This window comes from Piliocolobus tephrosceles, chromosome 8, assembly GCF_002776525.5.
Source record: "Piliocolobus tephrosceles isolate RC106 chromosome 8, ASM277652v3, whole genome shotgun sequence".
Classification (NCBI taxonomy): Eukaryota; Metazoa; Chordata; class Mammalia; order Primates; family Cercopithecidae; genus Piliocolobus; species Piliocolobus tephrosceles.
In genome coordinates, this window is record NC_045441.1 from 46,482,999 (window position 1) to 46,495,718 (window position 12,720).

At 44.4% G+C, this 12,720-nt stretch overlaps 1 pseudogene; it reads left to right on the plus strand.

Moving 5' to 3' along the window:
• The first annotated feature begins 5,649 nt into the window (after window positions 1-5,649).
• Window positions 5,650-12,720, plus strand: part of LOC111529440 — a 13,523-nt pseudogene continuing 6,452 nt past the window's right edge.

Sequence of the window (12,720 nt, forward strand, 5' to 3'; positions counted from 1 at the left end):
CATAGCACTTTGGGAGGCCGGGGTGGGCAGATCACTTGAGGTCAGGAGTTTGAGACCAGACTGGCCAACATGATGAAGCCCCATCTCTACTAAAACACAAAAATTAGCCAGGCATGGTGGTGGACACCTGTAGTCCCAGCTACTCAGGAGGCTGAGGCAGGAGGATCACTTGAGCCTTGCGGGGGTGGGGCAGAGACTGTAGTGAGCCAAGAAGGCACCACTGCCCTCCAGCCTGGGTGACGGGAGAGAAATCCTGTCTCAAAAAAAAAAAAAAAAGAAATTATAGAATCACTTTCCCCAAGTCGAGGCCTCACTTTCTTTGGGAGTTGTAAAAAGTTTTAACCAAATTTTTCAATTATTTTATTATTATTTTTGGAGATGGATTATCCCTGTGTCACCCAGGCTGGAGTTCACCCAGACTGGAGTGCGTGGTACAATCCTGGCTCATTACAACCCCCACCTCCCGGGTTCAAGTCATTCTCCTGCCTCAGCCTCCCAAGTAGCTGGGATTAGAGGTACCCAGCACTACGCCTGGCTAATATTTGTATTTTTAATAGAGATGGGGTTTCGCCATGTTGGCCATGCTGGTCTTGACCCCCTGTCCTCAGGTGATCCACCTGCCTTGGCCACCCAAAGTGTTGGGATTACAGGTGTGAGCCACCACACCCAACCTCAGATTTATATATCAAGATGGCAAATTCAGTCTATGAGTTTATCATTTATTTCATCCCCAAATTCAAACTGTTGAACCCAAAATAAAAATGTAGAGATGAATCTCTAAATTCAACTGTTTTATTTGGCAAGAAGGACTTGTCATTTGGGGCATACACAGAGACCAGGTGGGCTTCGGTATGTCCAAAGAACAAACTGGAGTTTGGAGGTTTTGTTTTGTTTTGTTTTTTGTTTGTTTGTTTTGTTTTGATGGAGTCTCGCTCTGTCGCCAGGCCAGAGGCAGTGACGCTCGGATCACTGTAACCTCCACCTCCCGGGTTCAAGAGATTCTCCTGCCTCAGCTTCCCGAGTAGCTGGGATTATAGGCACCCACGACCATACCCAGCTACTTTTTGTATTTTTAGTAGAGACGGGGTTTCACCATGTTAGCCAGGATGGTCTTGAACTCCTGACCTCAGGTGATCCACCCACCTTGGCCTCCCAAAGTGCTGGGACTATAGGCATGAGCCACCACACCTGGCTAAAATTGAGGTTTTATAAAAAAAGGAAAAAATATCATGCATTGTCTTGAAAGAAAGTTCATTGACACTAGTGAATTTTGAGGAGCTGGCAAGCTCTGATGGATGAGTGACAGCAGTGAGTAAGACCAGCCATAGAGTCCCAGCAGGTTGTTTCAGTAGCTATTAGACAAATTGGGTTTCAGGTGACAGCAGGCAGTTTCTGCAGCCAGGCTTGCAGAGAATTACATTCCCGGAGCAATGTTATGCACCCTGAGTGCTTTCTGCCCTGGTCTCTCTATTCTGTTTTCATTGAGCACGACAAGAATGACTCAATTTGTAGGATCTCCTTTAACAAAACTACATGAAAGAGATGTAATGTCATAAATGTTAACCATTTGCGTCTTATATGCCTTAAAACATATTTTTCCTCAAATTCTGGCCCTTGAGTTTGTAGCTTTCCCGGGAATTTCTAATTCTTATATAGGAAAAAGTTTCAGTCTTTTCCTTTGTGATATTTGATTTTTGTGCCAGGTTCCGGAAGGTGTTACCTGTACCAAGAATACACAGCAATATGATGTTACCTTTTTAGGTAATTTTAATAATTAACCTTTCCTCTACCCAGAATGACTGGGTGCGGTGGCTCACACCTGTAATCCCAGCACTTTGGGAGGCTGAGGAGGGCAGATCACTTGAATTCAGGAGTTCAAGCCTAGCCTGGTCAACATGGCAAAATGCCATCTCTAATAAAAACACACACACACACACAAATTAGCCAGCCACGATGGCAGGCGCCTGTAATCCCAGGCTGAAGCAGGAGAGTCACTTGATCCAGGGAGGGAGAGGTTGCAGTGAGCCAAGATTGCACAACTGCACTCCAGCCTGGATGACAGAGCGAGACTCCATCTCAAAATAAATAAATAAATAAATAAATAAATAAATAAATAAATAACCCCCCCAAAAACTACCCAGAATATATCTTTAAGTGTGTGTGATATGGGGGGTTAGATCATTTTTAAATGCCCCCAAATTATTTGTTGAGTAATCTTGCCTGCATATAGGTCTATTCATAAGCTCTCCAGTATAGTCTACTGGTCTGTCAGTTCTTAAGTCACCTCTCATCTACTTAATTATTGTAGCTTTTATGATAGTTCAATAACTGAAGAGGAATTCCTGATTCATTATTCTCCATTTCTGAACTTTTCTTCAGTTTTCTAGATTGATTGTTGAATGAACTGATTATGTTTCCCAAAATTATTTTGTTGGAAAGTTCACTGAAATTGCAGTGAATATATGGTACCAAATGACATGCACCAGTAATGCTTCCCAGTACTTAAGAAATGAGCTGGGAACCGGGCATGACAAAACCCTGTCTCTACTGAAAATACAAAACTATTGTATTAGGAGAGTGGGTGCTAAGTCTAGTTCCCTGCTGTAATCATTAGAAAAAATTAAAGGCCCACAGTCTATAAAGTCAATTAACATTTTTTCCCTTTTCCTTAGGAAAAAATGCTCTGCTTAGATTGCCAATAACGTGAGGGTAATTGTCATATTTCCTGTCTGTAAATTAGTAAGTTGACATTCTGGTTTCATACCAGAATTGAGGTTTCATACCTTAACATCTGAGTTTGCTTATACATTGACATCCCCTCCTCAAATATAATAATTTCTGTTCAACTGTAGAGGTTAGCGTCTTGTCAATCATGGTTGAAAAATGTGTGATCAAATAAACAGATGTCCTTTTAGAAAAATGAGGGTTCTTGAGAGAGAACCACATGAACATATAAAAGCCTTTATAGATTTTTTTCTTTATGAAAATATAGGCTGGCGCAGTGGCTCACACCTGTAATCCCAGCTCTTTGGGAGGCCAAGGAGGGTGGATCACCTGTTAAGAGTTCAAGACCAGCCTGGCCAACATGGTGAAACCCTGTCTCTACTAAAAATACAAAAATTAGCCAGGTGTAGTGGCGGTTGCCTGTAATCCCACCTACTCGGGAGGCTGAGGCAGGAGAATTGCTTGAACCCGGGAGGTGGAGGTTGCAGTGAGCCGAGATCGTGCCATTGCACTCTGGCATGGGGGATAAGAGCAAGACTTCTCTCAAGAAAAAAAAAAAAAAAAAAAAAGAAAACATAATAATATTGATCAGTAACTAAGAATAGTATTAACATTTTAATAATATATAGTAACAATTAGATGCCTTTATATATTTTTTCCTTTATGAAAGTAAAATAATAAATATTGATCAATAACTGAGAATAGTATTAATAACATTTTAATACTATACAGTAACAATGAGACACTGCGTTTTTCATTTCTCATCTCTCTAGAAGCCTTTCAGGACTTTTTTTTTTTAGACAGTCTTGCTCTGTTGCCAGGCTGAAGTGCAGTGGCATAATCTCAGCTCACTGCAACCCCCGCATCCTGGGTTCAAACAATTCTCCTGCCTCAGCCTCCTGAGTAGCTGCGATTACAGGCACATGCCACCAAGCCCTGCTAATTTTTTTGTAGAGATGGGATTTCCCCATGTTGACCGGGATGGTCTCAATCTCCTGACCTCATGACCTAACTGCCTTGGCCTCCCAAAGTGCTGGGATTACCAGCGTGAGCCACTGAGCCTGGCCACGACATACTGTTTGTATCAGTTCATTTCATTTTAAATCATTTCAGTGATTTCCTCAAATTCATTTATTGAGTCTATGGTTGCAAATCAAGCTTTCAAATAATATAATGCAAGGGACATTAGAACAGCCATTAGGTGAATTCTATTTACATTACTAAATATTTTTCTTTTTATGACTAAGGAAAAAGGCTGAGAATGCTGGACTCTTCATGGTGTCAGGTCTGTGCAGGCGAGATAGGCTATCAATAAATGACAACAGTGACAGAAACTCTAACCACAAAAATCATCACTCCCACATGTGCTGGCTCTGTCCTACTAAGCACTCATGACTCATGTGCATTATATGCTTTCATTGATCCTCAATAAGACACATTAAAGCTTTTTTTTCTTCTTTTCTTCAGTCACCCAGACTGGAGGGCAGTGGCACAATCTCAGCTCACTGCAACTTCCGCCTCCTGGGCCCAAGCAATTCTCCTGCCTCAGCCTCCTGAGTAGCTGGGATTACAGGCACAGAACACCATGCCCAGGTAATTTTTGTATTTTAGTAGAGACGGGGTTTCACTATGTTGGTCAGGCTGGTCTAGAACTCCTGACCTCAAGTGATCTGCCCGCCTCAGCCTTCCAAAGTGCTGGGTTTACAGATGTGAGCCGCTGTGCCCGGCGTTTTTTTTTTTTTTTTTTTTTTTGAGACAGGGTCTTACTCTGTTGCCCAGGCTGGAGTGCAGTGGTGCAATCATAGCTCACTGCAGCCTTGAACTGTTAGGCTCAAGCCATCCTCCCACCTCAGCCTCCTTTGTAGCTGGGACTACAGGTGCATGCCACAATGCCCAGCTAACTTTTTATGGTTTTAGTAGTGATAGGGTTTCACCATGTTGGCCAGGCTGGTTACCAACTCCTGACCTCAGGTGATCTGCCTACCTCGGCCTCCCAAAGTGTTGGGATTACAGGCATGAGCCACCATGCCTGATCATATTTATTTTTTAATTAAAAAATTGTTTTTTAATATAAAGGAGGGGTCTCAAAATTCTGCCAAGGGTGGTCTCAACCTCCTTGGTTCAAGTGATCCTCCTGCCTTGGCCTCCAAAAGTGTTGGGATTACAGGCATGAGCAACCATTCCCAGCCCATAGTTTTGTTTCTTTGTTTGTTTATGTATTTTTTTGTGACAGGGTCTCTCATTATTACCCAAGGTGGAGTGCAGTGGCTACTCACTGCAGCCAAAACCTACTGGGCTCATGTGATCCTCCTACCTCAGTCTCCTGAGGACCTGGGATGACAAGTGTGTGCCACCAAGCCTGACTAATTTTTACAATTTTTTACAGAGACCAGGTTTCACTGTGTTGTCCAGGGTTGTCTTGAACTTCTGGGCTTAAGCAATCCTCCTGCCTTAGCCTTCTCCAGTGTTGGCCCATAGTTTTAAGTAGTAACTCGTTTTCTGTACTTCTGAAGTTTTATCATCTATGTGTAATGATGTCACAAGAATCTGTTTAAAGTATAGATTATTTTCATAATTCTAGGAAACCAGATATTAAAGAATAAACTTATTCTAGGAGTTTAGTTTACATACTATATATATATATATGTGTGTGTGTGTGTGTGTGTGGGTGGGTGTGTGTGAGAGCATTTTAAAATATGTTATATACATACGCCAGATCATAGGATTATTGGGAGTTGAATGAATTATTTAAAATATGTTAGGCTGGGCACAGTGGCTCATACCTGTAATCCCAGCACTTTGGGAGGCTAAGCCTAGTGGATTGCTTGAGCTCAGGAGTTTGAGACCAGCACGGGCAACATGTCAAAATCCCATTTGTAAATATTTATAAAAGATAAAGGCCAGGGGGAAGGGGTGGCTGGAGCCATGTCCGGCCGCAAAGGTGGCAAGAAGAAGCCCTGATGTAGCCCAAGAAACGGGCCAAGGAGATGGATGATGAAGACAAGGCTTTCAAGCAGAAACAAAAAGAGGAGCAGAAGAAATTCGAGGAACCAAAAGTGAAGGCCACAGGGAAGGGGCCCATGGCCACAGGTGGAATTAAGAAATCTGGCAAGGCGGGGTGCGGTGACTCACACCTATAATCCCAGCACTTTGGGAGGCTGAGGTGGGTGGATCACGAAGTCAGCAGATCTAGACCGTCCTGGCTAACATGGTGAAACCCCATCTCTACTAAAAATGCAAAAAATTAGCTGGGCATGGTGGCGGGGGCCTGTAGTCCCAGCTACTCGGGAGGCTGAGGCAGGAGAATGGTGTGAACCTGGGAGGCAGAGTTTGCAGTGAGCCAAGTTCCGGCCACCACACTGTAGCCTGGGTGACAGAGCGAGACTCCGTCTCAAAAAAAAAAAAAAAAAAAAAAAAAAAAAAAGAAATCTGGCAAAAAGCGAGCTGTTCCTTGTGCCTGAGGAAATGGTGACCCTTTATTTCATCCGTATTTAAACATCTATCTGTATTCCCTGCCATAACATGTTTTGCCACCTATAGCTGGAATAAAGCATTGTCTTGGAGTTGTTGTACATTTAAGACTAAACTCTTGTAAAATAAATAAATAAATAAAGGCCAGGTGTGGTGGCTCATGCCTGTAATCTCAGTACTTTGGGAGGTCAAAGTGGTACATCACTTAAGGTCAGGAGTTTGACCAGCCTGGCAACATGGGGAAACTCCATCTCTAATTTAAAAAGAAAAAACATACAACAATTAGCCAGGTGTGGTGGTGGTCACCTATAGTCCCAGCTACTCGGGAGGCTGAGGCAGGAGAATTGACTGAACCCAGGGGGTGGAGGTTGCAGTGAGCCGAGGTCACCCACTGCACTCCAGCCTGGGTGACAGAGGGAGACTCCTTCTCAAACACACACACACACACACACACACACACACACACACACACACACACAAATAAGAAATACGTTGGGCCAAGAGTAGTGGCTCATGCCTGTAATTCCAGCACTTTGGGAGGCCGCAGTGGGTGGATCATGAGGTCAAAAGATCAAGATTATCCTGGCCAACATGGTGAAACCCTGTTTCTACTAAAAATACAAAAATTAGCTGGGTGTGGTGGCACGTGCCTGTAGTCCCAGCTATTCGAGAGGCTGAGGCAGGAGAATCACTTAAACCCAGGAGGCAGAGGTTGCAGTGAGCTGAGATCATGCCACTGCACTCCAGCCTGGGCAACAGAGCAAGACTCCATCTCAAAAAAAAAAAAAAGTTAAATGTTCAGAATAGCTTGGCATACTATATTTTGTCTGTTTTTACTTTTTTTTTTTCTCTGAGACAAGGTCTTGCTCAGTCGCCCAGGCTGGAGTGTAGTGGTGTAATCATGGCTCACTACAGCCTTGACCTCCCTGAACAGTTGATCTTTTACCTCAGGCCCCCAAATAGCTGGGACCACAAGTGTGCATCACCAAACCTGCCTAATTTTTATATTTTTTGTAGGGATGAGGTTTCGCCAAGTTACCCCAGGCTGGTCTCACACTCCTGGGCTCAAGCAAACCCAAAGTACCGGCACTACAGGCATGAGCTACCTTGCCTAACTAGTAATTTTTGTTTGTTTGTTGTTGTCATTGTTGTTGTTTTTTTGAGACAGAGTCTCACCTTGTCACCCAGGCTGGAGTGCAATGGCACGATCTTGGCTCACTGCAACCTCTGCCTCCTAGGGTCAAACGATTCTCCTGCCTCAGCCTCCTGAGTAGCTGGGATTACAGGCACCTGCCACCACGCCTGGCTAATTTTTCTATTTTTAGTAGAGACAGGGTTTCACCATGTTGGCTAGGCTGGTCTTGAAATCCTGACCTTGTGATCCACCCACCTCTACTTCCCAAAGTGCTGGGATTACAGGCGTGAGCCACTGCGCCCAGCCCCGGCTAGTAATTTTTGAATAGTGATTATAATTACAAGTAAATGTGTAACATACGTTTGCAAAAATATTAAGTGAATTAGTCTGGGTGTGGTGGCTCACACCTGTAATCCCAGCACTTTGGGAGGCTGAGATGGGCGGATCTCAAGGTCAGGAGTTCGAGACCATCCTGGCCAACATGGTGAAACCCCATCTCTACTAAAAATACAAAAATTAGCCAGGCATGATGATGTGTGCCTGCAATCCTAGCTACTCAGGAGGCTGAAGTAGGAGAATTGCTGTCGGGAGTCAGAGGTTGCAGTGAGCCAAGATAGTGCCACTGTACTCCAGCCTGGTCAACAGAATGAGACTCTATCTCAAAATATATATATATATATATAAAATGAACTTCCCAAAAATGTGGATTTCAGCCAAGTGCAGTAGCACACCATGTAGTCCTAGCTATTCAGAAGGCCAAAGCCTTCACTTGATAGTATTATTGAGAAATATAAGCCTATATTCAAGAGAGACTTTTCATTCCTTTTAAAAATGTCACTCTACTTTTATTGTTTTTATTAACTAGTGATGAGGCATATCTTGTTGTTGTTGTTTTTCTGTGTTTCTGTTTTTGTTTTTGTTTTTTTTAAACAGAGTCTCACTCTCTTACTCTGTTGCCCAGGCTAAAGGGCAGTGGCGTGATCTTGGCTCACTGTCCCCTACTTCTGCCTCCTAGGTTCAAGTGATTCTTCTGCCTCAGCCTCCCAGCTACCTGGGACGACAGGCACACACTGCCGCATCCAGCTAATTTTTGTATTTTTGGTATAGACGAGGTTTCACCATGTTGGCCTTGCTGGTCTTGAACTCCTGAGCTCAGGTGATCCACCCGCCTCAGCCTCCCAAAGTGGTGGTATTACAGGTGTGAGCCACTATGCCTGGCCTTGATGAAGCATATCTTAAATAAGAGGTGTGGAGTTTTTATTTATTTATTTATTTTTAGAGACAGGGTCTCACTCTGTGGCCCGGGCTGGAATGCAGTGGCATGATAAAGCTCACTGCAGCCTCAAACTCCTGGGCTTAAGCAATCCTCCTACCTTAACCTCCTGAGTAGCTAGGTCTACAGGCACATGCCACTGTGCCCGGCTCACTTTTAAATTTTTCTAGAAACAGTGTCTCTCTCTGTTTCCCAAGGTAGTTCCAAACTCATAGCCTCAAGCATTCCTCCTGCTTTGGCCTCCCAAAGTACTGAGATTACAGATGTGAACCACCATGCTCAGCCTTAAATAAGATTTTAAGACTTGAAAATAAGTAAATTTCTCTCTTTCCTCTTTTATTTATAAAGTACATCATTTCTAGAATTAAGGATCCAGAATATCATCAATATGAAAAGTAATTTCACAGTTGATGGTTCATTTGAATTGTAGAACTCAGTTGCAAAGATAAAGGTAGACAGGGCAGCTGGGTGCTGTGGCTCATGCCTATAATCCTAGCACTTTGGGAGGCAGAGGTGGGTGAATTACCTGAGGTTGGGAGTTCCAGATCAGACTGACCAACATGGAGAAACTCCGTCTCTACTAAAAATACAAAGAAATAAAAAAATAAAGTAGCCGGGTGTGGTGGGGCACGCCAGTAATCCCAGCTACTCTGGAGACTGAGGTGGGAGAATTGTTTGAACCTGGGAGGCAGGTGAGCTGAGATCGCGCCATTGCACTCCAGCCTGGAAAACAAGAGCGAAACTCTGTCTCAAGAAAAAAAAAAAAAAAAAAAAAAAAAAGGAGGCAGGGATGAACACATTTGCAATTGGATATATTTAATAGTGATGTTGCAAGTTATGTATCTTCAGCATGATTTCTTCTACGTATAAAAACACATAAGAAAGATTTTACTAGGTTATAAAAATCTTATCTTAAATATCTGGGCTTTTTTTTGTATTTTAGAAAGAAGAATTTTTTTTTTTTTTTTTGGCGGGGGGACGGAGTCTCGCTCTGTCACCCAGGCTGGAGTGCAGTGGCACAATCTCAGCTCACTGCAAGCTCTGCCTCCAGGGTTCAGGCCATTCTCCTGCCTCAGCCTCCCGAGTAGCTGGGACTACAGGTGCCCGCCACCATGCCCAGCTAATTTTTTTGTGTTTTTAGTAGAGACAGGGCTTCTTCATGTTAGCCAGGATGGTCTCGATCTCCTGACCTCGTGATCTGCCTGCCTTGGCCTCCCAAAGTACTCGGATTACAGGCATGAGCCACTGTACCCAGCCAACATGTTTTATATTGTTTGTGTTCAATGATTCAGCTGATTAAAATTTAATTATTTAAAAATAATTTTAAAGTTATTTTAGATATATTTTCCCTTTAAAAGTAGGACAAAAGTACCTGGAATTCTCTGAGCATTTATTTTTTCTATGGCAGATATTTAGTGCTTTTGGTTACTTTTCATTTAAAATTATTTATTTATTTATTTATTTATTTATTTATTTATTTATTTATTTATTGAGACAGAGTTTCGTTCTTGTTGCCCAGGCTGGAGTGCAATGGTGCGATCTTGGCTCACTGAAACCTCCACCTCCCAGGTTCAAGCAATTCTCCTGCCTCAGCCTCCCGAGTAGCTGGGATTGCAGGCATGTGCCACCATGCTTGGTTAATTTTTGTACTTTTAGTAGAGACAGGGTTTCTTCGTGTTGATCAGGCTGGTCCCAAACCCTCGACCTCAGGTGATCTGCCTGCCTTGGCCTCCCAAAGTGCTGGGATTACACGTGTGACCCACCGCACGGTGCCTTCATTTAAAATTTTTAACTGTTTGTCCTTGTGGTGTTAGCAGCACCAATGGAATGAGCGTGACCTTTAATGTCACACAGTTCTCGGTTTAAGCTCTGCTCCTTGCATTTACTCACTGTGACCTAGGGAAATTTAGTTAAATTCCTGAGACCTATTTTTGTAACTTGTAAAATGGGAACAATAACCCAAAGTTTGTTTCATAGATTACACAATTTATAATTGACTAAATTTATCCCACATATAGTGGCTGTTCAATAAATGGTAGCTATAGTTATTATTGTTTTGGTTATGATTATAAATCCATCAGCCTGGGAAACATGGCAAAACTCCATTTCTACAGAAAAATACAAAGCTTAGCCAGGTGTGGTGGCCTGTGCCTGTAGTCCCAGCTACTCGGGAGGCTGAGGTGAGAGAATGGATTGAATCCCGGAGTTCGAAGCTGCAGTGAATCATGATTATACCACTGCACTCTAGCCTGCTTGACAGAGGAAATATCCTGTCTGAAAAAATAATAATAAAATCAAATTAAAAACTGACTAGATGAGGTGGCTCACACCTATAATCCCAGCAGTTTGGGAGGCTCAGGTTGGAGAATCCACTGATTCCTGGAGTTTGAGACCAGCTGGGCAACATGGTGAGATCCTGTCTCAAAACTAAAAGGTAAAATAAAAGTCCTTTATAGCCTAATAATTTGCTTAGGTTTTTAGCTGCATTTACTATTCTATGTGTGTGTATTTTTGTTTTTGTTTTGTTTATGAGACAGAGTCTTACTTTGTACCTAAGCCAGAGTGCAGTGGTGTGATCTCGGCTCACTGCAACCTCACCTCCCAGGCTCAAGTTATCTTCCCACCTCAGCCTCCCTAGTAGCTGGGATTACAGGTGCCCACCACCACGGCCGGCTTTTTTTTTTTTTTTTTGTATTTTTAGTACACACGGGGTTTCGACATGTTGGCCAAGCTGGTCTCGAACTCCTGGCCTCAAGTGATCTGCTTCCCTCGGGTTCCCAAAGTGCTGGGATTATGGGCATGAGTCACTGTGCCCAGCCCTCTCCCTGCATCTTTATGTGCCTGCAATGCCAAGAGGGAGCTCTTGGTCCCCCCATTAGGTTCAGGGCCCCAGAGGCCCAGGATCAAGGGGCTACCAGCCGCCAACCAAGAACGTGCATCCCTCCAAGAGGCTGCATCCAACAGGCATAGAAGAGGCTCCACTGGCGTCTGCTCGGAGTCCCGCTGGGGAAAGCCAGTGGAAGTGCTTCTTGAAGAAACAGGGGAATCTCACCGATCTCAGGGGTTCTGTCCTAGCCTGCAGCTCTGGATCGTCAGGCCTGGGCCCAGGTGGGGAGCAGATCGCGCCCTTCTAGGCTGGGGCTGAGGGTGAGGGTACTGCTTCTTTAAGTACCCTCAAAGAAGCGGTACCTTCTTTATTTTTAATTTTTAAAAATTTTTTTAGACTGGGTTTGGCCCTGTCATTCAGGCTGGAGCACAGTGGTGCAATCCTATGAGCTCAAGCGATCTTCCCACCCCAGCCTTGCAAGTTAGCTGCGGCCACCATGCCTGGCTAATTAAAAAAAAAAAAAAAAAAAAAAAGGCCAGGCACGGTGGCTCACGCCTGTAATCCCAGCACTTTGGGAGGCTGAGGCCAGCGATTCACGAGGTCAGCAGATCCAGACCTTCCTGGCTAACACAGTGAAGCCCCATCTCTACTAAAAAAAAGACAAAAAAATAGCCAGGCGTGGTGGTGGGCGCCCTGTAGTCCCAGCTACTAGGGAGGCTGAGGCAGGAGACTGGCGTGAACCTGCGAGGCAGAGCTTGCAATGAGCCAAGATCGCGCCACTGCACTCCAGCCTGGGCGACAGGGTTAGACTCCTTCTCAAGAAAAAAAAAAGAATACATGGCCGTGCTTGGTGGTGCATGCCTATAATGCCAGCACTTTCCGAGGTTGAGACCGGTAGATCACCTGAGGCCAGGAGAGTTCAAGACCAGCCTGGCCAACATGGTGAAACCCCATCTCCATTAAAAATGTGAAAACCAGCCAGGTGTGGTGGTGCATACCTGTAATCCCAGCTACTTGGGAGACTGAGGCAGGAGAATTGCTTGAACCTGGGAGGCGGAGGTTCAGGGCCCCAGAAGCCCAGGATCAAGGGGCTACCGGCCGCCTACCAAGAAGGTGCATCCCTCCAAGAGGCTGCATCCAACAGGCATAGAAGACACTCCACTGGAGTCTGCTCGGAGTCCCGCTGGGGAAAGCGAGTGGAAGTGCTTCTTGAAGAAACAGGGGAATCTCACCGATCTCAGGGGTTCTGTCCTAGCCTGCAGCTCTGGATCGTCAGGCCTGGGCCCAGGT